Source organism: Podarcis raffonei, chromosome 3 (genome assembly GCF_027172205.1).
Source record: "Podarcis raffonei isolate rPodRaf1 chromosome 3, rPodRaf1.pri, whole genome shotgun sequence".
NCBI classification, from domain to species: domain Eukaryota; kingdom Metazoa; phylum Chordata; class Lepidosauria; order Squamata; family Lacertidae; genus Podarcis; species Podarcis raffonei.
The window spans coordinates 53,911,063-53,938,590 of NC_070604.1; the positions used below are offsets into that span (position 1 = coordinate 53,911,063).

The 27,528-nt window shown below is 41.6% G+C and overlaps 1 protein-coding gene across 11 annotated transcripts in view; it reads right to left on the reverse strand.

Annotated features, from left to right (window-relative positions):
• Positions 1 to 27,528, reverse strand: part of FYN (FYN proto-oncogene, Src family tyrosine kinase) — a 114,499-nt gene that overhangs the window by 32,851 nt on the left and 54,120 nt on the right. For 5 of the 11 annotated variants that reach the window (XM_053381704.1, XM_053381703.1, XM_053381705.1 and 2 more), the window contains 2 exons: positions 19,621 to 19,708; positions 12,674 to 12,752 (listed from right to left, as the gene is read on the reverse strand). The exons of 3 other annotated variants lie outside the window; for them this stretch is intronic. The gene's annotated coding sequence lies outside the window, so the exon portion shown is untranslated. The remainder of the gene's footprint in view (positions 1 to 12,673; positions 12,753 to 19,620; positions 19,709 to 27,528) is intronic. 3 more of the 11 variants (XM_053381698.1, XM_053381699.1, XM_053381697.1) reach the window with 2 other exon arrangements.

The following is a 27,528-nucleotide window of genomic DNA, read 5'->3' on the forward strand; positions in this document are numbered from 1 at the left end:
TAAAACAAACTTCCAAAATGAAACAAAAACACTTCTGCATCCACATTTGGGCATATGAATTTATGTGGAATTTCTCTTCCACTAGGTTTAGCCCCCATCTCTATTTAATAATACTTTATAGATATCTGAGCACTTCTCACAATTTGAATTGAGCAAGGATATACTTTATTACAGAGGAAGGGGAGGATATAGCCCTAAATGTATTATTCACACGCTGAGCCAACAAAAAAGTGAATTATTAACTTCGAGGTGCCAAAAAGAAAAAAAAAAGGGAAGAAAGAAAAGGGAATAAAGCAGCTATTCAAGAAATGCAGGCCAACTAAACAAGTAAAAGAAAACTAGGCCAGCAATGAATAGGTACGCAGGCCTTCCAAACTGTAAAAAAAGAGGGACCCAAACGAAACAGATTTTTATAAGAGGTAATAGTGACATCAGTGCAACATATTTTAATGAATATATTTTAGTCAGTTTCTCCTCTCTCTCTCTCTCTTTGCTGGCATGTATTTTCTCTGAGAGAGGTGGGGAGGAGCAGGCAGAAAAGTTTGATGGAGAGGTCATTTCCCTTTCTATTGTCCTCTTCAGCTTGGCTCCAGTGCCTGGGCAGTGCACGTATAAAAGCTGCTTGATTGCAGGACTGTGTGAGATGTGACAGAGGGTGTAACCTACATGTTTCTTTTCAAGCCAAGACTTTGAAAAGCTGTCCATTCCTTCTTGAAGACACTAGCTATGGATGATATCATTAGTCGCCTAGTTAAGTTTCAGGAGGAAGTACAAGCACATTGCTGGACTTGATTCAAAAGGACTCCAGGGTTTTTGTAGATATTTTTAAATACATCCTCCATTCAGCAGTAGCACCACAGCTCTGAACAACCAGAGGGCAAGAATCTATTTTCCGCTGTTATCACAAAGCATCTCAAATTCAAACCTGAGCTGAATGGAGGCATTCATGGTTTGGTAGAGCTGAAAACATGCATGCTCAGGACAAGCGGTGATGATATCATTCAACAAAATCTGGAAACTATTTGTGCCAGACCCCTTGGAGATTTATGTTCAACACCACAAGCGGTAAACAAGATTTTAATATAGTTCTAATGCATGATGTATTTCTTCCTCAAATGTTTGGATTGCTGGGTCATAGGACCATTTCAAAGTTTGCCATTACCGTTACCATAATTGTAGCAGCTTAATCTTGATCCACTTTCCCAAAGCAGTATTAGGAATTTTCTGAAGAAAGCTAAACAAAGTTTACAGGAATAATGAAACTTCAAGTGATAGAGCACAAATTTACCTTTCAAAATATTGTTCAATTGTACAGAATCAACAATTCTACACTCACCAATGTGTTCACTAACACATTGTTGCAACACTATACATCAGAAGTGGGGAGCCTGCTATACATTCCTACATGGGCTCCATTAAACTTGATAGGTCTTACTTCTGAGGTGTTATGTATAAGAGTTTGGGGGCTTGATTTAGAGAAAACATGCACAAAATTACGCCAAAAGTGTCATCCTTATGCATGAATATACAGTGAATATCTGTGGAAGGGATGAATTGTTAGGATCAATGACTCATCTAATTCTGTGAGGAACCATGAGAGTCACCTAGTCCAACCCCCCTGCAGTGCAGGTCTTTTGCCCAACGTGGGGTTCAAACCCATGACCATGAGATTGAGAGTCTCATGCTCTACTGACTGAACTATTGCAGCTGTTGAGAAGCTTTGTACTGTTGATGTATAGTTTATTAAACGTATCTTATGTCATTTGAAACAAGATGATCATTTAACTGACATGTTCCTGATGGAAGCTAGAGGAATATGTTGTATTGAAGGTAGAACAGCAGACAGAAAACTGTCAGTTAAATTGTCACTGCAGTCTAGCATGGGGGGGCGGGCGCTTTGCTTGGAGAGATTTCTGGCTTTATACAGGCAACAACCATTTTATGCCGGGGTTACATTCTGAGGCACTACACATTTAAGTGAAATTGCGTATATCAGGAACAACATTGAAAAAGCCTACAAACACCCTTTAAACCTCTGAAAACCCTTGAAAAAAACAAATTCCACCACAATTACTCCTTCCAAACTGCCCTGTCCAAACTCCAACTCTCCACAGGACTCAACAGTCAGTGCAAGGGCTCCTGAGATTGCACTTGCAAAGGCTTATGGGATTGCTAGGCGCTGCTTTTACACTGTTTTTGCCCTTTCTGCATTCTTTTAGGGCCACTTTTGCACTTTTTCTAGTCACCTCTGGGTTTGTGGTGACGTGCACATGTTTGTGGCTATGTGTCAAGCACATATTGAACACACATAAAATGGTTGTTTGCTGTATTGAGACTCAGTCATCAAAAGGGTGTTGTCCATTAGTGGACATTCTACCGCATCTTATTGACTCATAAATCAGTAAGAGGATGGAATTTCACCCAAATTTTAGTGACTGCATGGAGGGTCTTGGCTGATGTAAATAAAAGGCCAGGTTTTGTATTGGGTGGGTAGAGCAGCTCTTGGAGCTGAAGGAGGGGTGGGATTTAGGAGGGGGCCACAGTGAGCTGGACCTAAGAGGCAGGCATCTGAAAGGTCTGTCATATGTAGCCCTGAACTGGACACAGGCACCTTGGAGGATGGAGTGAACCTCCCATTGACTTTGGGGAACATGCAGGATCCCGTGTCATGAACCCTGGGACTCCCTATGAGGAAGGGTACTCCTCAAAAGGGAAGCGCTCTCTGAATACTCCTAAACAGCAGCAACTGCGATTAGGTGGGGGGATGGAAAGACAGGCTACATTAGCCCTTACTGTGAGCTTCCCAGTTGTGAAAAGCACAGGCCCTTAACTCTGTTCAGCCTGACTTCTTGTTCCTGCCTCCTATACTGAATGACCGCTGCTAACCCCTTGCTTTTGAAATTTTGCCTACTTTTGGACTGCTTAATTTTGGCTTTGTCTCATGTCCCTGCTATTGGACCACATCCATGCTTGGCTTGCATCACTGTGCTTGACCTCAGCTTCTCCTCTGTGTTTTTGGATAGCCCTGATGCTACTACCAGATCAAGATAGGACAGGGTAATGAAGATTCAACCCAGGAACTGATAATACTGGGGCAAAGAGCTGAAAGAGGTCTGCTAACAAGAGAACAGGATTGTATGACAGCCCTCGAGGAAGAGCTACGGGTAAGTAATAGTTGGTTGTTGTGAACCTGATGCTTGAGGGTTGAAGACCAAGGCTGCAATCTGTGAGCAGCCTGAAGGACTCCAGAATGAAGACCACGTTGGAGTCTCCATGTAAAGTCCTCTAGATGTATTAAGTTGTGTGTCAACTGGGGAAGGAGAGTGACAGGGTAATTGGCAAGGGTTCAGTTAGGGGATGGAAGTTTAATCTCATATAGTTACCTCCTTAAAGGGACGGTAATTCTGTTGCTTATACAGTGTCATTTATTCAAATCCTTGCACTCCTTCATGAACTTGGGTTGCTGTGTACAATATGGCAGGTGTATAACAGATAAAAATATTAAAAATACAGCTTTGATTTTGGAACTTGTGTAAGCAGTATGGTTCAGAAGGGGAAAAACAATTTTTAGACTCTTTTGATCTTGCTAAATGGGCTAGAACCCGTTAAATAATTTTTTGTAAACTCTTGCCCTTGCTTTCCTCCCACTCACTGTGGTCATCAGTTTTGCATGGAATAGACAAGAGCTGCCAAATACACAGCGTCCAGCTTAGCAGAATCCTTGCTACAATGCTAAACACTGTGCTGTTTTCATTGGGTATTGGTGCCTCCAAAGGGGGTGATTCTCAAATCTTTCCAGGCACCCACCTCACCTCCTGTAATGTGTGCAATGTTGTGAAAGCAGTCACCTAAAGGAAAAGCCCACATAAAACATTCTGTTCATGTAAATTATACTGTCAGCTGTTCCATATGTTCATAACTCTCCAGCTACTGAGCAGCTCTATTCACACAGCACAGCCCCTAACAGAGACAACACAGTTAGAAACACAAAACTAGAACTCCAAATGCAATGCAGAACAGAACACTGGACAGGTATACCCAGTTGCCAACTACGCATTAAGTCACATTCAACTACAATGCAAAACACATTAAGGAATTAAATGGCAAAAGTGAGCAAAAACCTTAAAAATAGGTTGAGTCACACTTATTCGTTATGTGCTCAAGGAGCCAAGTATGCAGGTAATTGTTACCCATTTTAGAGATGGAAATAGTGAGGCAGAGACAACTTGCATAAGCAAGGCTTTGAGCACTCAGACACAAGCCATTGGCCTGCCTGGTGACCAATACAGGGGAATTAATAAATGGACCTATAAAGTGTTTTTTTAATCTTTACTTTTTGATTTTTTTAAATCTGCACAGAGCTCCAAGTCTAACCAGAGCAGCAGTACTAGAGTGATAATTATCTGCCTTCACTATTTTACCCAGACTAAATCATTTCCTCACACTGTTATAATTTTAAAAGGCACAATTCCCTTAGCATCAGGCATCCTTTTTTAGTTCAATATTTTAAAACATTCTGAGCAGTTTATCCCAAATAAGATTTCTAACTCCATTGTCTGCACATCCTGCTTTCTGTAGGATCATCCCCCTCTCCCTCAAATTCTCTAATAAAAAATGAGTCACAGAGAAAACAACGTGAGGTAGGTATTGTAGGCTTTCGACTCCTCTTGGATGAATAAGTGCCTTGCCTGCTTCATCATGCCTTTAAATCAGAGTGTACTCTTAATATATATATATTTCTATCATTTTCTGCTTAGCCCAGAATGTAGAGAGGCATCCTAGTGGAATGTGACAGAAAGATAAATTCATGTCAATTCTGCCTTCTATTCACAGGGACCTCATTCCATTTTTAATGCAAAGTATTTTATTCCTTGACCCAGTAGGAAGAAGCATCCGAAATCACTAATATTTGACAAAGTCCAGACAGGTATAACAGCAAACAACATTGCAGGCAATATTGTGGTGTTTCCTGCTTATTTTCCATGATGGAAATAAAAAAGAAAAGTGAGAAGAGAAAGGAGAAAAGTCCTTCACAAAGGAATGCTGATCTCAAAGTCATGTGGTCTTTTCTGCTGCATAGAGATGAGAAAATGAGGCGGAAATTAAGTGACTTGCCAAAGTGTAAGGTGTGATCCAGAACCAAGCAAGAGCATAATGTGCCAAGTGGGAGGTATGCCTGTTTAATTATGTCAGTAGTATAACATCTGTGTTGCTAATGCCAGATTTCTTTACTGGGAAGGGATAGGCCGTGCTTTAATTAGGACCTATTACCCAGTACTTTTAATTCTCTCTTTCTTCAGTGATAAACAAATTTTTATTTCAACATTTTTCATACTAACACTAGGATTTATTTTTTAAAAAAAATGCTATTTTGTAACTCTTTTGTTACCTCGGGAACTGGGGCAGTTTCAGCCAGGCACTCACGAGCTGAGACAACGCAGCTTGTTTTCACAGTTCAGCTAGGAATCGGGAAGGTTGTTCCTCCTTCCTAGCTGAGAAAGCTCCAGTGCTCCCTCCACTCACGGGTGAGTGGGCAACCACCAACTGCGCTCCCTTCAGCTGAGCAGTTTCACGGAGCCCCCACTTTGCCGCCGGCTCACGGGAGACAGCCCTGGGCTGGGAGCTCCTTTAACTGCTCAGCTGAGGTAAGGACAGCTGCACACTCCTCAGTCGAGCAGTTTAAAGATGCAGAGGGAAGAACAAGCTGTATCGGCGCCTCATACTGGTCCTGGACGATATAGCGATATATCGCCCAGGCCTAGTATGTAAGAGAAATGGCACTGTACGCCTCACAGATCATTTGCCTGTTTCTTCTTTCTGTCTTAATGAACTAGCACCCCAAGAGCAAAATGGCTGAGAGATGTATATGAAGTCAGTCTCACATGGTACTCTCCAGTTCTTTTGACCTGAACATGCAGCTGGGAGGAGCCTTTGGTCAGTTATATGCACACAGCTCAGCTTTGGAGTCCATTATAGTTTCTGCTTATAGCATGCTTATTCCAGGACAGCTGCTACTCACCTCTACCTGCTATAGAAATGGCACATGAAAAGACGTCCTTGTTGCCCACAGAAGACAATTTCCTGGCATTTGTCAAGGAGGAACACAGACAACAAAAAGATGACTTATCTACTGTACCATGTCAAGTATGCCCTTTCTTGTTTTCTTTTCTGCTTCTCTCAGTTGCTACTTTCCATATCTATGTTACATGGAACAAATTTATGGTTATATTGTGCCATTTCACAGCATTGATTCAGCCCCCAATTGGCACTGATGTTTACAGCCAGTAAGGACACAGCAAGACAACAGCAATGTTACAATTATGGATGTGTTGCCTTTGCTCTGGTGGTGGTGGGGTGGGAAGAAGGACACACACTAGAAATAAACCCACATGATCACCTTTTCCTGTGAACAAAACTGCCCCTCTCCAGAACAAATGCTGTAGCTTATGAGCTATCTTTCATTTTATATGTACAGATAAGCCTCACAGAAAGAAGCTGATGGAAGGAAACCGAAGAAACCAAAGCAGAGCACTCCATGGGATGAAAATCCACTAGTATTCTGGGTGATGCAGTAATCAAGAAGAAGAAGAATTATCTTGCATTCTGAGAACCATTGAGGTACTTTAAAAAACAACAACTCACCAAAAACAACCTTAGGATATATTCACCACTAGCTGAAAAGGAACAGGAAAGTCAGTGTTCCATCTGGACAGCAGTAGCAAAAACTGACTTCACTTGCTGTGCTTGTTTAAGGAACAGTCGCTGTGGTGGAACTGGCAGGGTGCCCATGAGTCAGGGGGTCACCTGGCAAATCCACAAGAAAACACATTAGCACAAAGTGGCTGTTTGAGCAGGCGTAATCAAAAACTCTCCAATGCAGGAAATGAAAGAGAAGGAGGCTCACCTCCAAACTCCCAACAAAAGGCCACTTTGCCAACTCTTCCCATTTTGAACAGAGTTTCATTGCCAGATAATTCTATGAGTGTTAGGGCCTCCTTTTTTTGTTTTGTTTTGTTAACAGTGAATTCTTTTTCCATTCTCTTTGCTTGTACCAGTTTCAGTCAAGGAAAAGAGCAATGTTCAGTTGGAAGGAGAGTAATTTCAGCAAATTTGTTTAAGCAAGTATCACTGAAATTCATCTGCAAGACAGGCAGATTCTGTCATTTCCCCAGAAATCTATTTATATTTTATAAAAAGAACTTATGCAACCTTCATATCATGGAGCACTAATTAGTATAAGCTAAGAAGTAGGTCTGTTTTATTTTTAAAGAGTGGAGGCATACTCTTCTTTGAAGCAGAAATATATAAATTGTAAAGATCTATTATTATTTTTTTTCAAATTCATACTGTTATTAAGTTATGCCCTTAGTTTTAGAAGCTCACTTTGATTTGCCCAATCATATTTATTGTGCACTAAAAGTTTAATGGAAGATCCAAAAGACACACCTTTGTACCCTTTCACACTGCTTTCACAAAAGTTTAAAGCTTTTTGTACTCTTTAAAAGGAAGGGGATTATCTTGGTCACTTTTTTTCACGTTTTCCCCCCATGAAGATACTAAGAACGGGGAGGAAATGACACTGTGAGCCTCTCTGCGCAGTCTCATTACTTCTCTGTAAAAAATACAGTTGCTCCACATGATTCCTTACCACTAACTCTCAACTATTTACATTTATATGCCACTCTTAGTTACCAAAGTAGCTTACAACAGATTATAAACAAAAGCAAATCACTGACACATTATAATAGACTACAATAAAACAAGTGAGAGACAAAATACAAAACCAGAAAAATTGCAAATGCCTGGTAAAAATAAGGCTTTAAGTGCCCTTCTAAACAGTCAATCGTCATTTCCATCGGGCATATAGCAGATCCAGGATAGGACTTTCTTTGGGAAAATGTTATCGAGGGGCCATCATGACAAGCATCCATCAAGTGCCTGTGTTAGGGAACAGCAATCCCCTTTACTCTATGCATTGGTTAAGAGAGTGGAGGAGGAGGAGTTGATGTGGGTAGAAGAAGGAGTGATAGAACAATTAGCAATGAGGAATACATAGTACCAGCAGTACACTTGCGCTATTTGGCTTTTCCATTCACTTACAGTACATGTGTTCAGATCATGTTTTCATCATTTGGTCAACTAACTCATCAGTCGGATTAGAAAGATGCCCGCAATTAACTGAACTGAAGGTTTTGTTTTTTAAAACTGTTTTAAACTTAAGTACCTACAAAAACCAGAGCTGATAAGTGCCATAGTGTCACAGGGGAACTTCTTTACTTCAGAAGTAGACGCCTGTTTCAACACGTGCAGCAAAATATATACACCTGAAAGGTCTAAAAGAGTAATCTTGTCATATGTTAGTTACTTGGTACTCCAACTGCTACTAAGGACTATAATGAAAGCATTTTGTCAACATTTTATAGGATATAGCTTCTAAGGACTTTACCCAGCTATATTTCCTTCAGGCAGCATTATAATAACGAAATATTTGAAGCTCCAGTGGCCTATTTGGATGCGTATGAATATGTAGTAAAACGTACTTCACCCTGCAGATAATTCTCCTGAAACTCAATTCACTGTTATGAGCTTAAAGACGAAAATGACTTGTAACAATGAACTGGCTCCATTTTAAACTCTAGGGAGCAAGTAAGTTTAGGAAAAGAGGAACTGTTTAAACCTCTTTGATCTGAATCTTTGTCTAGTATGTAAAAAAAAATTAAGGAGAAGATTAACATTATCTTGATGTATTATGATATAATATGCACAAATGTATCCTTTTGAATACATTTTAAAGTACAAGCTTTGTTGGTTTTTGTTCTCTGCAATTGTTGAGGCTACATTGCAAAAAGAAGCAAGAAAAAGAAAAAGATAAGCGTCTTTGGTGTTTTTTTTTTTGGGAGGGGGTAATTTCTCAGCATGCTGGAATTCCAAAGAAACTGGACTTTTTATCATAGAAACATTGGGAAGGAAATACCATGGGAATAGCTCCATGTTAAATATGTAAAAATTGTTAAATAAGCAGAAGCATTTACATGCTGGTGACAGCAGATGGACAAGTCTATTGCCAGTAGTGAAAAAAACAGGACAGGGAATAGGGAATGTTTTCCTAAATGACATCTAGAAACTTGTAGAGATTTCAGTCCACGTAGAACAGGGGCACAAAACCTGGTTTTACCAAGGATCATATTGTGGAAATAAACCATTCATTCATTCATTCTTTCACCACCTTTTCCCCCTGGTGGAATTTAAGGTGACTTACAAAAAAAGAAGAATCGCTAAAAACACAGAGGAAAAAAATCATCAAAAACAATGAAACATTAATAGAATTAAAACTATATAGATATATAAAATCTGTTTAAAACATACAAATAATTACAATGAAAACAGGACTGCACCAGCCCTTTCATCAAAAGCAGTTAGTTCCCCAAAGTCTGCTGAAAGAAGACAGTTTTCACCTGTCGGCGGAAGGACAATGAGTCCAGTCTAGCTTCTCCAAGGAGAAAGTTTCAGAGTCTGAGAGCAGCCACCAAGAAAGCCCTTTCCTGTGTCCCCACTAAGTGGACCTCTGAGGGTAGGGAGACCAAGAGAAGGGCCTCCTCTGAAGATCTCAAAACCCAGGCAGGTTCGTATGAGGAAATACGGTCTTTCAGATACCTTGGGCCTAAGCCATGTAAGGGCTTTATAGGTCATAACCAGCACTTTGAATTGTGCCCAGAAACAGACAGATAACTAGTGGAGCTTTTTCTAATACAGTGGTACCTAAGGTTAAACACTTAATTCGTTCCGGAGGTCTGTACTTAACCTGAAACTGTTCTTAACCTGAAGCACCACTTTAGCTAATGGGGCCTCCTGCTGCTGCCGCACCTCCGGAGCCCGATTTCTGTTCTCATCCTGAAGCAAAGTTCTTAACCTGAAGCACTATTTCTGGGTTAGCGGAGTCTGTAACCTGAAGCGTATGTAACCCAAGGTACCACTGTAAGGGAGTTGTCTGCAATCTGGCTGCAGCTCTTTGAGCCAGTTGAAGTTTGTGAGTGCTTTTCAAAGGAAGCTCCACGTAGAGCACGTTGCAGGGGCCATTGCTTTACTAGTCTTAAACATCATTGGTTGTGCTACATAACCTGCGAAGAATGCAAAGTTAAAGCTTTGGCAGAGTTGGACTTAAGTGCATGTCTGATTTTATCAGGTGGGATAGAAATTGCAAGCTTGAAGAACTCTCGAAGGAAGGGCCTTTTGTTATAGGAGTCACCCTCTCTGGCAATCCGTCCGTCAGCATGTGCATTTAGTGAGCTCCAAGGACACAGTGCAGGCTTTTGTGCTCCTTTACGTGGGACCACGGCCAGGGGCTTTAGTCCCATCAATGAGTGTATGGGTGGGTAGTGGCTGAGCTGGAAAGAGGGGAGTTGTTTGGCCCATGGCAGCTGCTGTCTTTAGCTCATTTTGATTCCTGGAAAAAATCCCAGGCAGCACAGTGCAAGGAGCAGCAACTATAAACTCTATTAAAAGAAAGGAAAAAAACCCCTAAGTAAGTGGAAATGTACTTTATCTAGAAGCTGAACCACATATTTCAGCTTCTAGGGTTAAATGAGGTATAATGTCAGCTGTCTAAAGGTTTATTTGCTAATAGAATTTTCTATATGGATTGGCTGAACCTCCAAGAAAATGTAATTTGGAATCTCACCCCCCTCCCTATTATCCAATATATATTACTCTTCCAATTTCTTAATTTACCTGGATTTTTATGCAAGGAGGCAGCATGGGCACCGATATTTTGGATTTACAAATCGTTTTATAAACAGATACTTTTTGCCCTTTAAAAGGGTCTCCCAAGTGGCTCCCATACATAGTAAGAATAACAGCTGTACTATAGATGCTCAAAAGCATAGTAATAACTAAATGAATCCAAAAATAGCCTGAGACTGGCCCTTGCATTATGCCTGTGGTGCATTAGTGGCAGCAGCACTGATCCTTCCTACACTGCCAGGGATATGCACCATACATTTAAAGCACCCCCTGAATCCTGGCACCTGTAGTTTATCCCTCACAGAACTGCAAGCCTGAGCACCCTTAACAAACTACAGGTCCCAGGATTCTTTTTTTTTGGGGGGGGGGAGAATGTGGCTTAAATGTATGGTGTGTGCACAGCCCATGTGAGAAGAGTATTCTTCCTATGCTTGGGAGTGAGTCCCTGAGTGAACTGCTGCTGCATGGTCATGGGATTCCCATGTCACCTGACTGCATGGGAAGGAATGGGGCTGCTGCAACTCCTACGGTGCCAGAGTAATGCAAGAGAAGCCAGCCCTGGTGCCATCCTTTTCCTTTTCTTTTTTATTAAAGATTTTCTTATTTTATAGAAGTATGTGTAATGTCTCGCATATTTTTTCCATGTAATGTTTTTACAAATCAGTTTCATTTGTTGTGATATTGGGGGGGGGGTGAAGATGGGTGGGGGTGAGGTCGGGTGGCGATGTTTCTATTTTGCTTAATGTATGTAGGGTTTGGTGTCAGCCTTGGTCGTGCTGTTCATTTGTGTTTCTTTGGTGGTGAGAGAGGTTGGGGTTGGCCTAGGGTGTGGTTGTTTGTTTGTGATTGCCCTGGTACCATCCTGAGTAATCCATTCACACACCCATCAGCTGATTATTTTGCTCAATTTTGCATATCTTTCTGCATTCCAGGAGAACCTACCAAAATGTATTCTACAGCAAAAAAATCAACCAATCATAGAATCAGAGTTGGAAGGGACACCAAGGGTCATGTAGTACAAACCCTGCATTACACATTTCTGTAATCAAGGCACAAATGATACCCCCTCTTAGCTTTCGGTTAGTGTTTTTATGGATTAAAGCCTGCATTTTACCACTGCAACAAGAGCTAGGTTATCCACCTAGTAAAACTAATTCGTATTAATGTCTACTTTAATGTCTTAAGGCTTTAAACATGTTCAATTTTAATAGTGACCTATCAATACATATCTCATTGCTTTGCATGGCTTCAAAGAATCACAGGAACTATACTTTGTTAAGGGTACTGGGAATTGTAGCTCCATGACAGGGAAACTACAAGTCCCAGGATTCTTTCAGGAAACTAACGTGTTTTAAATGTACATTGGATGTGCTTTAAATGTTTGGTGTGGATCTTCCCTTAGTAATTTTAATCACATATTCAGTTAAAAATGTATAAAACAATGGATTACTAAAAGTTGTAAAGAAAAACAAATTACAAATGGCAGCTGTGTGTATACACACATTCCTAACACAACTTCTAAGATTTCTTTACACTTGCTATGGTTTTTTTTATATAACTCTCATGTCATGTTTAAACAAAATTCAAATGACTAAGAAATGCAGTATGTTTCTGCTGTTCAGCTCCTTCAGAACTGTAAGTGCAAACACTTAACAGAAATCAGTGGTTCTGGTCTCAGTTTTTTCCACTGCATGTTGCAAAAACTTTACTCACTTTTTCCTTATAATTGCTTATTATTAATAGATGGCATGTGGGAGCTATTGCCCACATTGGTTGTTATCAGCAACTGAGTACAAAATGCTACCTAAGCAGCAACTAGACTTTTTACCCATATTTATGAACTCTCAAGGTGCCCATGAACTGGGTCAAACAGTTTTCCATCTTTGCCTATTATGAAAAATTATGAATTGTTGATGTGATTCAAGGTACTCACTAAGAGCTCATCCAGACTTCTGTTTGTCCCTTGATTTCCAGTTACAGGTCTGAAAAGTTCTTTCGTCTTGCCACTTTTCCTGGGAAAACAAATTGCCAGTCAGGTTTTCTGCAGACTGACGTTTGTTCCAATTCAGCAGTAAAGAGCAGGTATTCCTGGGGAAAGCGGCAGGAAAAAACTAAAACCTATCAGACACATGACTAGAAATCAAGGGAGAAACAGAAGAAATCATGGAACAAATAGAAGTGTGGATGAGCCAGCACAAGACAGAAGAAACTGTCAGAAATGTGTACTTTGGCCTATACACAAATAAAATTAAATTTCTGAAACTGAATTATCCTTTGCTCAGCTAACTTGCCTTCAGTCCAAAATTTCCAGGGCAGTTTGTATTAAGGACAGTTTGGATTTGGGGGAGGCTGCTTCTCAGAATATGTACACACACACACACACACACACACACACACACACACATGGTCTGCATGTATTCAATCTGCTAAATTCAATCTGCCTTCTTAACAGTAATTAAAGCATTAATAGGATTGCTCAGTAGATTAATTCATTAAGTTTAGATTTAGAAGGTAGAGTCTTAGCCAGATCTTAATCAGATTTGTCACCACCGTGCTTATGATAGTTTCCCAAATAATACATTGTTTGTATGTCAAATACTGGTAATCTTAATTGTAACATAGTTTTTATTCATTTCCATCTTTAAACTGTTTAACATGGTTGCATTCAGATATATCTTTGTCTATATTAGAGCATATGTCATGCAACAATTACATAAAATTAAAAATAAAGCAATAATAAAGACTCAGATAAACATTTCTGAATATATTAACAAACTTGTGTCAAAGTATATAGCTCAGTCAGTAAAGCATGAGACTCTTATCATCTAATACTATAAACAAATTAAAACCTTAAAAACTTCACACAACATTACACACACACACACACACACACACACACACACACACTTCAGAATGCACAGGACAAGAGTCAAGGAATAACAGATAATCAGTTATATTCACTACATTCAAAGACTTCTAAGCAATTGGGTCTTTTTCTTATCAGTGCAATTGTTGGGGGGACAAATGCAGCTCTACCTATAGAGGGTTCCACACTGGGGGTGACATCTAAAAGAAGACCATATCTCTTGCCATTGTGAAACAGGCCATGAGCAGGGCCAACACCACTGCTTTTAGCGTATGAGCTGGCAGTATTGGAGAAGGTGATTCTGCAGTCACCTGTGGTTCAAACTATCCAATGCTTCAAATACTAACACCTTGAATAGAACCCAGTGCCTCACAGGTAACTAGTGCAATCCTTTCACAATTAGTGCTATAGTCCAACAGCTGAACAGCCACATTCTGCACTTGCAGCAGCATCCAGACCAGTTTCAAGGGCAGTCCCATGTACAGTACATTGCAGTAGCATAGTCACAAAGTTACCTAGGCATAGATTTCTGAAGTTAGACTATCCTGGTCCAAAAACAACCATGGCTTGCTATCCCAGCATTGCCTGGGATGTTTCTGCACAGCATCTCCTAATTCCGATGGAACTGAGAGACACAGTCAAGTAGCATCAGCATACTGACGACACTGTGCTGCAAATCTTCAGATGACACCTCTCAGTGTCATCATACAGATGTTAAATATCATGGAGGAGAGAATAGAACCCGGTGGGATCCAATAGCACAAGTGCTAGGGACCAAGCAGATGTTCACGAATGCTATTTTCTAGTAGCAGTCCTACAGGAAAGAATGAAACAACTGTAACATGGTGCCCCTGACTCCCAATCCACAGAGCTGCTTCAGCAAGATAAGGTACCATCTTCTCCCCAAAATGCAGTCTTCATTCTTCACCTTAATGTGCACATTCAAAATTGACTTTAGTTAAGCTGTTACATTTTACAGAGCTGGACAGCAGCTTCCCTACAAAGAGTCATAGATAGAGAGATAGAGAGATAGACACACACACACACACACACACACACACACACACACACACACACAAACTTCTATTCCCATACTAACCCCCCTCTCCCAAAAAAAGCAGAGAGGGAGAGTAGGAGAGAGAGAGAGCGAGACAGGAAGAAAGAAAAAAAGAAAGAAAGAAAGAAAGAAAGAGAGAGAGAGAAAGGTGGAAGTTAATTTTGCCCATTCCTGTTAATATTTCTGTAAACGTTTTCTCATCTTTAGAATAGTTTTCTTGAAGCATAACAATCAATACTCTGGCTTTGTTTGTAGCTATTCTCTTTTAAATGCTTTTAATCACTGCGGCAAGAAAAAGTAAACAGCAGAGTGTTCAGCACCCCTCATCATCTCAGTAGCCTATTTTCTGCATGGGCAGCTTTGTCCTTTAGTTTCTTCAGCATAGAACCTAATCATGTCGTCCCTAATTGTAAGTGATACATACTCGTACATCTGTTTTCTCTGTAGAGCCTTTTAGAATTCTCTGAAGGGCACAGGAAGGATGTGGGCTCCTTTTTAGATTCAAATGAGGCAAATTAGCCTTACATTGGGTGCCACAAAGTAATGCCTATGTTACATTTCAGCGTGAGAAAGCGGAAGGAAACACATCACACACCATTCCTATGTAGGTTAACAACTTTGCCAAAGTTCATTTTGCCTTCCCGCTCAAACTGATTTTAAAACCTCTGAGGTTTCTTTCTTTCTTTCTTTCCTCAAGGTAAGGAACGGTTGCCAAAGAGACACAGAGGAGAGTAAGAAAAAAGTGCAATAATTATGCAACAAAGAAAGTTAACTATCGTTTCACCTGTAGATATTTTTACATGCATTTACATGCATCAACAGTTCTGAAAATACACAGAACCTTTTTAAATGCAGTGCTCTTGAAACAATTCCACACACTTGGGAATTGAATGGCATTTCATCTGTCCGTTTTGTGAACCCACGTGGTTTCACTTCAGCCCTAGTATTGCATCTCTGTAGGAAGCAAGGTAAGGTTGGGAGAGGGTCACAGCCTAATGAACTGCAAGATTCAGGGGTAAAACACATAATAACTGTATTTCACAATGTCAGACAAATGGCGCATATCACCTGCTATTGTAAATCTTCAGTGGCAGGTTTGTCCCATGGCCTCAGGCAGAGATCATTTTCAGTCTTGCTACCAGAAATGGCCAGAACAGAAGATGAACCTTATACATGAAAAAGCACCCATCCCACTGAGGCGCTGAAGTGGATCTTGCTCTTCTCCCGCACATTGCTACAAAAATTGATTTTTTTTAGTGACAATGGCCTGATTCGCATGCCACAGCAAGTCAAACCTTTGCTTAGTATGACCACATGAGCCTGCAGGCTTCCAGAGGAGAATGTCGTAATGGTTTTAGCTCTCCCTGGCAAATAATAAGCTGGAAAACCATAGTGCAAGCCTTTGATACAGCTCATGATTAGTCTGGAGAGAGTGGTTTCGGACAACATGCCAAGCCATGAGCACTAAGCTGCCACTGTGGTTGGTAACTGTGAGAAAAGGATGCTGGACTAGATGGGCCTTTGCCCTGATCCAGCAGACTCTTCTTATGTTCACAGTAGTAGAATGAACAGGGAGGAGCAGATTAGCTGAATCTCCTCTCCTGGAGTCTACACACCCACACATTCATGCTAAGCCATGATTTGGAAAACTACTCAAGAAACGGGATTTGGAGATAACTAAATTTGGAATTCCTGGGTACTATATAATTTCCAGACCTTGTGATGAACATGCAATGCTTACTGAACACGCAACTGCTATGTAAAAGTATGCCATTCATTTGGTATAAGAAGAACTTGCTATTTAAAACGAAAGTGACTTTCTAATTTAGCGGGTTCAGATTACCAGGCACAAAGGCTGAGTCCAATTAATCAAATTTCAAGGCCAAGAGTTATCTGCTCCGTTTGTCTCCTCCTGTTTTCCCAAAGTAGAGCAGGTTTCAGTCACAAATTTTACACTAAATACTGGCACTTCCATATTACTATTGCCTTACACTGGCAGTTAGCAGAGGAGCACATATAGCCATCCTGTACCTCAGGCACAGCAGGATTTCTCAGAGCTCATTGTAAGTTTTTTTATAAAATTAAATTTGAGAATTTCCCAACTTCAAAGCGTGAAATGCGATGACTGATAAAAGTAGCAAGGAGAAGAAATGAGTCTGAGGAGAACAGCACAGTTTCAGATTAAATGCAACTAGTCGTCCAAGCAAGTTAGAAAAAAAAATCATGTGAAGTTAATAGGTATGTATCTTGGTAATTAAGCCTTAATTTAAAATTATCTTTCTTCAAATACTTCTCTAGGCAAGAACCCTATAATTATGCCTGCATATATATATATATATATATATATATATATATATATATATATATGCATGTCATAATAAAATGCCAGCCATATGATTTTCACATACATTTAACTTTAACAATTATTTATGAAAATGGGAATAGGAAAGGCATATATTGGTGCACAGGATTTTCCAACAGGACTAAAAAGGTCAGAGTGAGAGTAAGTGTAAACGTTCTCTTTCTCTGTGTGTACACAATGTATGCAAGGTTCTCTTTTCCCCAAAGTCAAAGGTTCCTTTCAGTGAATTGGGTTAGACAGAATCAGGGATGAGGTGGCAGTTACTGCCAAGTTCATTCCATTGAATAGGAGACATTCACTCATACAACTTTGGGGTGTGGGAGCCCCGAGTAACCAATGTTTGGGGTAGGAGTCAAGTTGTGTCCCACAACAATTGTATTCCATTTTCTTTGTGCTGTTTGAACATAGCTCTCATTAAAAACTGATCTCTCCCAGCACAGGTAGTTTAACGGTGGTGAAGATGACATGTGCGGGAGGTACAAATGGAGCAGAGACATGTGCCCAGGGGTTCAGAAGGAAAAGGTGATGAGGAGCATGAAACCATCAGGTCTCAACTCAAAGCCTGTCTCAGAAAGAAGGAGTGGGCAAACTGGAGAAAGGTAGTTAAGAAGCCGAGTACCACAGTGGAAGGGCAGGTAGTAGTAATATAATTTATTTATACCCCGCCCATCTGGCTGGGTTTCCCCAGCCACTATGGGTGGCTTCCAACAGAATTAAAAGCACAATAAAACATCAAACATTAAAAACCTCCCTAAACAGGTAGGATCAATTATAGGTGCTGAGCAGAGAGAAAAATGGTAGTAAGAGATAAGCAAGGTATGAGTGCATCTAAAGAACAATGTTTATGCAATGTAATCACATTTCAACTAGGAAGTGCCCGTATCCTCCAGTAACTCTAGGCATTCATTCTTCTTAACAATGAATCCCTTAGCCCTAGTACACTTGTTTGTGAGGTACGATTTCCTGCTGTGTTCCATGATACAGTGGTACCTCGGGTTACAGACGCCGCAAACCCAGAAATAGTACCTCGGGTTAAGAACTTTGCTTCAGGATGAGAACAGAAATCGCGCTGCAGCGGCACGGTGGCAGCAGGAGGCCCCATTACCTAAAGTGGTACCTCAGGTTAAGAACAGTTTCAGGTTAAGAACAGACCTCCAGAACGAATTAATTTCTTAACCTGAGGTACCACTGTATAGTTATAACCCCCTATCCCTCTTCATTACCAACAGGCATTAAGTACTCATTGCCCCATCTGTTGTGCATTCTACAATTTCCAGATTATTCAAGGATTCATATTCATGAATTTAGATTTCCTCTATAACCTTTAGAATAAGAACCAATCTATGTAATTAGCACATTAATTACAGCTTAATCACATACTCAGTGATGACATGCACAATGACCTTACCTCTTGAATTAAATACTTCATAATGCTTGTTCATAGCACCCCACATATAATCTCAATAGCTACTAGTTTATATTAAAGCAGTTTTCTTTTATGTTCCACATTCATGAGATAGTGTATACATGTACATAAGGCATAGCAACAAACCTAATGTAGCAATACCAGCAAACTTAAAATGCTGATTTGCAAAGTGAATTGTATCCTAATAGCCAATAATGACATATAATATATAATAAAATTTATAATATACTTTAAAATAGCCCCCCCAATGATAAGCTCTTTCAAGGTGGGATCAGAACCCCAAAATCACCACCTAATTAAAACCCCTAAGTATCACACACCTCATTTCAGGGGAAAAGTTCTTATTGGAGAACATTCAGCACAGCCTTTTCTCATCAAAAGAATAGAGTTCTCAAAATATTTGGAAACATTTTGGTAACAATACAACTTTCATTTTTAAAAGGTGTACTCAATTTTATCTTGAGAGAGGCAGATAACAACAACAGATATTGGTTCAGCTTTTGTGGCTGGAAGTTAACATTATTAAGTCAACTTGTGTAGGACAGGACAGCATGTATCTGAAATTGAGTGTAAATGGCTATCAGATTTTGAAGAGCTGGAATCACTGCATCAAGCTCATCAATTTTGTTAACAGTTAAACCAAATAGTTTTAATCAGATTTTGAATAAATGTGCAATTACTTTTGGGGAAAGAAACTTTCATTTTTAAAACAAAATACTATCAAGGAACTAGAACAGAATCCAAATCAAGACAAAATATGAAAAAACAGAATGAATCACTTAACACACAAACACACACTATATTCTCAAAGCTGTTTGGGTTGTGAAAAGACTAGGAAAACCTGGTATGACCTTTTTCCAATGCCAGTGGCATTTAATTTAATTGATTATCTGCATATTCTGAGTAACAATCATGCTAATTACCCATGGGGTTTAAAGCAATCAAAGTACTGATGAGAAAACAGAGTGGCACATGTGTCTGCGTACAGGCAGCCTGTGTTGCTATTTAAATGCAGATCCTCTATAGTACAGTTGTCTTGAACAGAGGAGCCATGTCTGCAGCTGTCACATCAGCTGACAAGGGATCATTACTGCTATTTACATACAGCTGACAATTAAATAAATTTCCTATGGAAGCAGAGCAAACATTGACACTTATGTGAAAAATACCTTTTTTCTGAAGGTATTTCACATTCTTGTGCACAGAAGAAAACAGTGCCAGCTTTGTAAAAGTTCATCTGCATACTTTGCTGTAAACCTGAAATAATTCAAAAATACTTTTAGAACACAGGTGATTGCACAAATTCAAGTTTTAGACTGGGATAGCTATTTTGCCTTCATTAAACCAATGGATTAATGAAATATGAGTTGAACCTCCTATAGTTTGGAAATAAACTGAAGGTTTGTGAACACACAGACACACACACACAGACACACACAGACGATAAATCTCTTTAGTTAGATCTTCCCAGATTACCAGGTACATGTATCAATGCAAATAAAAAAAATATTACAAACTACACTTAAGCATCTGGACTGAATTCAAATATAGCCTGAATACTACAAAGAAAATCTACGTTGAGCATTTGAAGAGTCATAGTAAATGGATCTATTTATTTATTCTGCATATAAGATTTTCTGTATTTCCTCATGCGTAGTTGTCTTCAAATCTACGTCAGTTTATATTCCACATGATAAACAGGATTATAACTGGAGAGCTAACATATAAAGCAAGAGGAGGGGTAGCCCGTCAGATGATGTTTAATTTCAACTTTCCTCATCCCTGACCAATAGCTATGCTGGCTGGGGCTGATGGGGTCCAACAACATCTGGAGGAAGAAAGATTAGCCAACTTTGAGATAGATGAATGAGTTAGAGAAATGGGAACTTGGGGGAGGCTTTTTTACTCCTTTGCCCCTGCAATATGAGAATAACAACACCAATCTACTTTAGTGGGCTGTTCCTAAGATAATGTGAGCTGCTTTGTACATCTGGAAAGTACAATATGCTTCTCAAGTTAAAATGGCTCTAACAGTGCAATCCTAACTATAGAAAGTTTGTGTAAGTTACATGAGTAACTAGTGTAAGATACCCCATTCCAAACTTCATTCGGGAGAAGTTTGACTGACACTACCATTTGCCAGCTAAATTCTGCTGGGTTACTAGATCACATGTCCTAGCTGAAAGGGGTCTAGAATAGGTATGTGTTTCCTTACCCCATCCTGCACTGACCATGTCCCTTTTTGGGGCCTTTGGTCAGTATAAATTCTACCAAATTAAATTCTGGTACACCACTAGCTTAACCAGGGTGAAGGACTTCTACTGGTGTAGCCCCAGCTAAGCCAGGAAGACCTAGGATCCACTGAATCCCAACTCCCTTATCCTGGCAGATCGTGGGTTTGAATTGCACTGTTACTTATTTCCTGAAACGAAGATGGGCTTAGGTGCACCTTCCTCTGCTCTTCATTCCCCCTCCCGCTCCACGAGTAGAAAGCAATCCAGCCCCAATACTGTGCCTCTCCAGATTTGGCTCTACTGGGTATTGATTAAGGTAGGTAGATATATTGAAAAATATGGTGCAGCAGCCCCTAAGTCATATCACACTAGTATTGGAAATACTAATCAAAACAAGGGTGGAAAAAAGGAGTACAGCTAAAATAAGAGTGGTGCAAGTTTCAAAATTGCACTGATTAATAATAGATAGTACACTTGGGGATTTCACTACTGATTTATTGAGATTTAAATAAATAAACCATTGTAATGGGTTGAGATGGCAAATAATTTAAAAGCATCTTCTTCCCCCCTCCCCTTAGCCACTGCTAAAGCTCTTGTTAGTAGTGGTAAAGTGTACAAAATGCATAAACAAGAAACATAATCTCAATTCTGGAAAAAAAGGCTTCTCTCCCACTCCTCAATGCAAAACCTTAACAATGCAGATACAGACAAACCTAATACTCAGAAATGGGTGCTCTGTCAGCACGTTAAAGAGAAAATGTTATTTTAAAAATGGCAAAGAAAGAAGCCACAATTTCTGGGGTCTTTCTAGAATTCAAGCCACTTCTGAGCATATTAAAGAGAAGTGTTATTAAAGAAAGGACAAGAAAGAAACCATAATTTCTGGGGTCAATCTACAGTTCAAGCCACTTCTAAGGATATTAAATGGAAACTATATTTGGATTTCAGTGAGCAAAATCTTTTCGGTTTTGTGACAGGTTTTTTTTTTTTAACCCTTAGCACAGCGCCCCCACAAGTACAAAGCAGAAGATATTCCATTCTATTAAAATCCTCCAAAGATGTCAGATATGCAAGATGTTATTCAGGCTAGTTGCCAAGCTCTCCAGAAATACTCACCAACCCTGTTCCTTCATATTGCAACTTGCCCACAGATTGCACACCAAGGAAAAATCAACTTATGTGCTCTCAACTGGGTTCACGCTAGATGTATCACGGTTTCACTGCAACATCATGGTGATCATGGTGTTTGCTCTGTGTCAAAAGCAGTGGCAGCACTGGGCTCTCCTGTGCCATATCACCCCACATGGCAAGGGTCCTCCAGATGTTGAATTCCAACTCCTAGCAGCAGCATGGCCAGTAGCCAGGGATGGTGGGAACTTGAGCCCAACAATATCGGAAGAGGCACAGCCTCTCTCCCCCAACCCCATATAGGATGTGATTCAGTGCTGGCACAGCTATTGAGGCAGACTTGGCTTTAAAATCAAAGCTTTTCACAAAGTGAGAGCTTTAAAAGAAGGGGAGATAAAGATGAGAAGTCCAGAGTTTGCCCCATAATGTGGGTGGCATGAAATATAGTTGGGACATGTCAGCGAAGTCTCAGCATGAATGTATGTGTTAACATACTGTGTACCTAGAACATAACTTAGGGGCATTAATTAAAATGGATCTGGTCTGAGTAAAATTTAGGTGACCACCACTCATAAAGTTGGGCACACTGAGCTCCAGATCACTGTCAGAAAGCAGCTGAATCCTAAAACACAGACGTCTGCCAACATGCCAGTGACAGCTTCCTTTTTGGGGCTAACCAAGAGCTTCAAGGGGGTGCTTCTGATAGGAGAGGCTCAGAACTTACAGGGTTAAGAGTTCTGAGTGATGACGCCTCACATTCTGAGGGCGGGCATAGAACACGGAAAGGGAGTGGTTTTCTCTGTGTGCTTTCAGTCTGCGTGTTTGCTCCGTTGAGCAAGCAAGATGGGTGAACTGTCTCCAGGCAGGAGATTTATAGCTGTTGTGTTTTGCTAAGGAATAAAGACTTTAAAGATAAGGAGACTGCTGTGTTTCAGCCTGAGTTATTACCACACGACAGAACGTTCCTGCTTCTGCTGCTGCTGTGTTTACTCTGCTGAGTCAAAGGTCCCGGGGGGAAGAGCAGAGCTGCGAAGGGAAGTGTGCCGGACCCCCCGGACGAAACTTGACCCCGAACAGGTTATGGAGGTCAGCAATAAAGATAAGCAACGTTCGTGCGTGTGAGGAGGCTGCAGCCGGAGGCCAGCTGATGAGACGCTGGGAAAGAGAAACTGCAGGCAGAATCGGCTGAGGAGCAGCCAAAGGCCAGCTAAGGAGTAACTGGAGCCAGCCGGGAGGAGCTGAGATCTGCCGGACCGGGAGGTACCTGTAAGTAAGCTGGGCCCCCGGGGGAGAGATGGCAGACAGCCATGAATCGCGTGCAGTCCCTTTTGAAGAGGCAGACGGGAAGGAGCCCTGGGTCGGTTGGCAGGCACTGAAGAGAGTGGGAGCCAGACCAGAGGGGGCTAGACGCCAGCCTGAGGGACGCCCAGAGGGGGCCAAGAGCTGCACAGAAGCTGGGGAACGCCCAGAGAGCCCAGGAGGGGCTGAGGAATGCCCAGAAGGCCCAGAGGGGGCTGGGACTGTGTTGGAGGGCTGCCGGAATGCCCCTACACGTGAGCTGCATGCCAGAGAGTGGCTGAGAGAAGAGAGGAGCTTTGCACCTGAGAGTGGGGTTGCAAGCCATTCCAAGGGTCCTGAGAGTGCCCAGGCTGTTTGGCAGGAGCTGGAGGGGGTTTGCAGAGAAACCACAGAGCTGGAAGCCAAAGGCCACATCCCCAAGCCTCAAAGCAGAAAAGCCTCAAGGAGAGCTGCTGGCCAGAGTGGGGGGGCACTGACGTCCAAAGGCAAGTTTGAAAAGTTTTCCATTCGTTGCTGTTTTGTTTGCGGTTCTCCGGAGCACCTGCGCCGAAGCTGTCCACAGCGAGACAAAGGGCAGGAAAGTCCCAAGGACATTTCCCATGGGAACCAGTCGGGTTTCCATGGCAACAGCGCAGGCAGGCGTGAGAAAGCTTATCAGCTGACTGCTTCGATGGCTATTGTGGAAAACACCACCTGCAACGAGAGCTCCAAGGTCGGGGGCAGCAGGAAGTCAGTTGCAAAGGCAACGAGGAAGGACAACTCCGGAGGGGGGAGAGTGCTTCGTTGGGTTGTTGACTCAGCTGCGAATGCCCATTTGGTAACAGCGCCACCTGATGGACAAATGTGGAACTGCAAGGCTGTTTCAACTGAGAAAACAGTTAGATTTGCTACAGGTTCACAGGGCCGTGTAACCCATGTTTCTAATATGTTTGTCTCTTTTTTGCAGGCTGAATTGAAGGTTTATGTTCTCCCTGAGATAAAACATTGCCTACTATCTGTACCGTGCCTTTTACAGGAGGGATATTCTGTGAGTTTTGAAAAAAATGTTTGCACAATTTCCAGAGGTGGAGAGCAACTGGTATGTGTTGAAAAAAATCAGAACAACCTCTTTGTTCTGGAATCACCTCTCGAGGGTGAGGGGAATGCTGGGAAAGCCACTGACCACACTCATGTGTCGTGTGCTTGCGTGTGGCACAAGAGGATGTCACATGGGTCCTGTGAGGACGTTCAGATGTTATCAGAGTGCACCAAAGGTTGCAAGGTAAAAGAATGTGGTAAACCTTTGAATTGCAAGGCTTGCAGGAAAGCCAGAAACAAGGGATTTAGCCATCCCAGGGTGGAGAGAGTGACCACAAAGCCTTTTGAGCTTGTGCATGCAGACCTTTTAGGTATGCCACAGCCAAGTCTGGGCAAGGCCAAGTGGCTGATGGTGCTGACAGATGATTATACTAGGAACGCATGGGCTTTCACACTGAAAGCTAAGGAGGTAGCAGCGCAACTGATCAAAGATTGGGTTGCAGAGGTGGAACAGAGGTTCTCCACCAAGGTGCAAGGTTTCCAGTTTGACCGAGGTTCAGAGGTCACTGGGTCTGCTCTAAAGGGTTTCTTTCGCCAGAGGGGGATACGTCACAAGGTGACTTCTCCTCAGGAGAGTGGCGTGGCAGAGCTGAGGAGTAAAGCTCTGGTTCGAGCATCCGAGATCCTACTGGATGACTCTGGTTTGCCTCACAGTTTTTGGGGGGAGGCGGTAAAAACGGCCAATTTCTCGATGAACAGGTGCTACAATGCAGTGGTAGGTGACACCCCATATTTCTTGCTCAACGGACAGAAGCCACAGGTGCATTTCTTCCGTTCGTTTGGTTGCAGGGCCATAGTGCCTGTACCAAAGTGGTTGCAGCAAGAGGGTGGTCCAAAGTACCAGGAAATGATCTTCTGTGGATATGAGCCTGCGACAAAAGGGTGGAGATTCGCATACCCAGAAGGTGATCAGACCAAGCTTCTGGTCAGTAAACAGGCTGAGTTCTTTGAGCAGGATGGTTGGGCAAGGCGCAAAGTGCGCTCTGACGTTCACTCAGATTGTCTGTACGACTCTGAGGAGGAAAGAGAGCCAGAGCCTGAACCTGCTGGTGGAGACCAGGTCCCTGAACAGAGTAGGGCGTCTCCACAGGTTGTTAAGGGAGTGTCCAAGAGTGAGCCCTCATCTCCTGTGCGCATAATGGAGAAAGCTCACAGACGTGTCAAGTCAGAGGGGGAGTCTTCTGATGAGGAAGACGCAAATGCTGGCCCCAGTGGGTCGGGAGGAGCACCCCAGTTTGTGCCCAGGCGGTCTTCACGGGCTACAAAGGGAATTCCACCTGAGAGGTTTCAGGTCACAAATGCGTGGGTTGGTTTCGCACAGTGCGAACCTGAGGTTTGTGAGGTTCAACAGGTGCCTAACAACGATGCCAGGAAGGGGCGGAAGGCAATGGGGAAGGTGTTGAACACTCAGAAGTCCCCTCAGAACGTGATTCGAGAGGGGGTGATAGGAGAGGCTCAGAACTTACAGGGTTAAGAGTTCTGAGTGATGACGCCTCACATTCTGAGGGCGGGCATAGAACACGGAAAGGGAGTGGTTTTCTCTGTGTGCTTTCAGTCTGCGTGTTTGCTCCGTTGAGCAAGCAAGATGGGTGAACTGTCTCCAGGCAGGAGATTTATAGCTGTTGTGTTTTGCTAAGGAATAAAGACTTTAAAGATAAGGAGACTGCTGTGTTTCAGCCTGAGTTATTACCACACGACAGAACGTTCCTGCTTCTGCTGCTGCTGTGTTTACTCTGCTGAGTCAAAGGTCCCGGGGGGAAGAGCAGAGCTGCGAAGGGAAGTGTGCCGGACCCCCCGGACGAAACTTGACCCCGAACAGCTTCTTCATAAGGTTCATGGTAAGGGGGGAAAGGCTTGTCCTCCTTCCCCATGTTCCACGGCCCCAATCCTGGTCTTCCCTCCTCCCCTATTAATGTTATTTAGAATAAAATAACTGGACATATTAAATTTAATCCCACATTGAATGTTGCATCTGATTCGACCCTCAGGCAGAAGCATTCACATTACTACCCACCCAGTGTTTATAGCTGGAGATGCCAGAGACTGAACCTAGGGACTTCTGCCTTGCAAAACACATGCCTTACTATTGTGCTATGGTTTTCCCCTGCTTCATTTTGGGGGCCTTCATTTTGAAAATGGCTACTGGTAATTGGCTAAAGATGCTATACTGATGGTGGGTTAAGATACCAAATGTTTATTATAAATAAAATGCTACATTGAGTAAGTATTTTTGTTCCTATTCATAGTATTTTAAATACTGAATAGGCATTAGAAAGAATGCAGAATCACCCTTTGAAACAGTATTAATATAAAACTGCACCAAACTCATACTAGATAAGCTTTTCTACCTTATGGTTTATATGAACAAATCCTATCAATGACCACAACTATCTTACCCATAATTATCTCTCTTCAGTACTACCATCAGAACCAAATAATCCTTGAGAAATGAGACAATACGCAGGAACACATCCTAAGTCCAAGTGCTATACATACATAGAACAGATGCTTCTTTTTAAATAGCTATGATGAAAGTCCTCCTGGGCATATTTTTTTTTAACCTAGCACATGAGCATCATTATTCCAGTTCCTGTCACTGGTCAGCTGGGATACTTTCCCAGGCTTCTGTCTTAATTTGAGCTCAGCAACCTGATTAATAAGCAACTCTATAAAAATATTTCATCATGTGTTATTCATTTTTTAAAAAATCACACCAAGCTCCAATGCTGTTTTCATAATTCATGTGCCAAAGAGATTAAAAGTAAAACCTGGAGAGATCTTTTAGTCAGCAAGCAATGTGTAGTTTTCTCACTGAGGCCACATCCTTACTGTTGAGGTTGTGCATATGCGCGTATAGAAAAGCCATAAATATATTTAAATAAATCACATAATTATGTCAAGGCACTAGTATGCCACGCTTAGTAATATGGAAATGAATCTATGTTGCTTTTGCAGAGCAATCCTACTGAACGGTTGTGTAGGGTGAAAACTGATGGCAGAGGATGTAAGATCTCCAAAGTCCTGCTAAGCAGACAGCAAAAGGGTAGAAGAGAGAGCAAAGTGGTGCCTGTGGTTTTTGTCCCCCCTTGGGCTATTTTTTTAGTTAATAGATACATGGCATTTAACACTTATAAGACTCAGCTACATAGAGAAAACATCCTCTTCAGCATGTTGGAGGTGATGCAAGGTAATTGGCATGACTTTCCATATGTGATGGACATGGGAATTTGTGCAGCCATTTGGGGAAAGGTTATTTACAGAAATAAGCAGAAGTATGAATCACAATGTACAATGCAACCCATGCCTAGGTTTATTAACATTTTTTAAATCACTCAAATT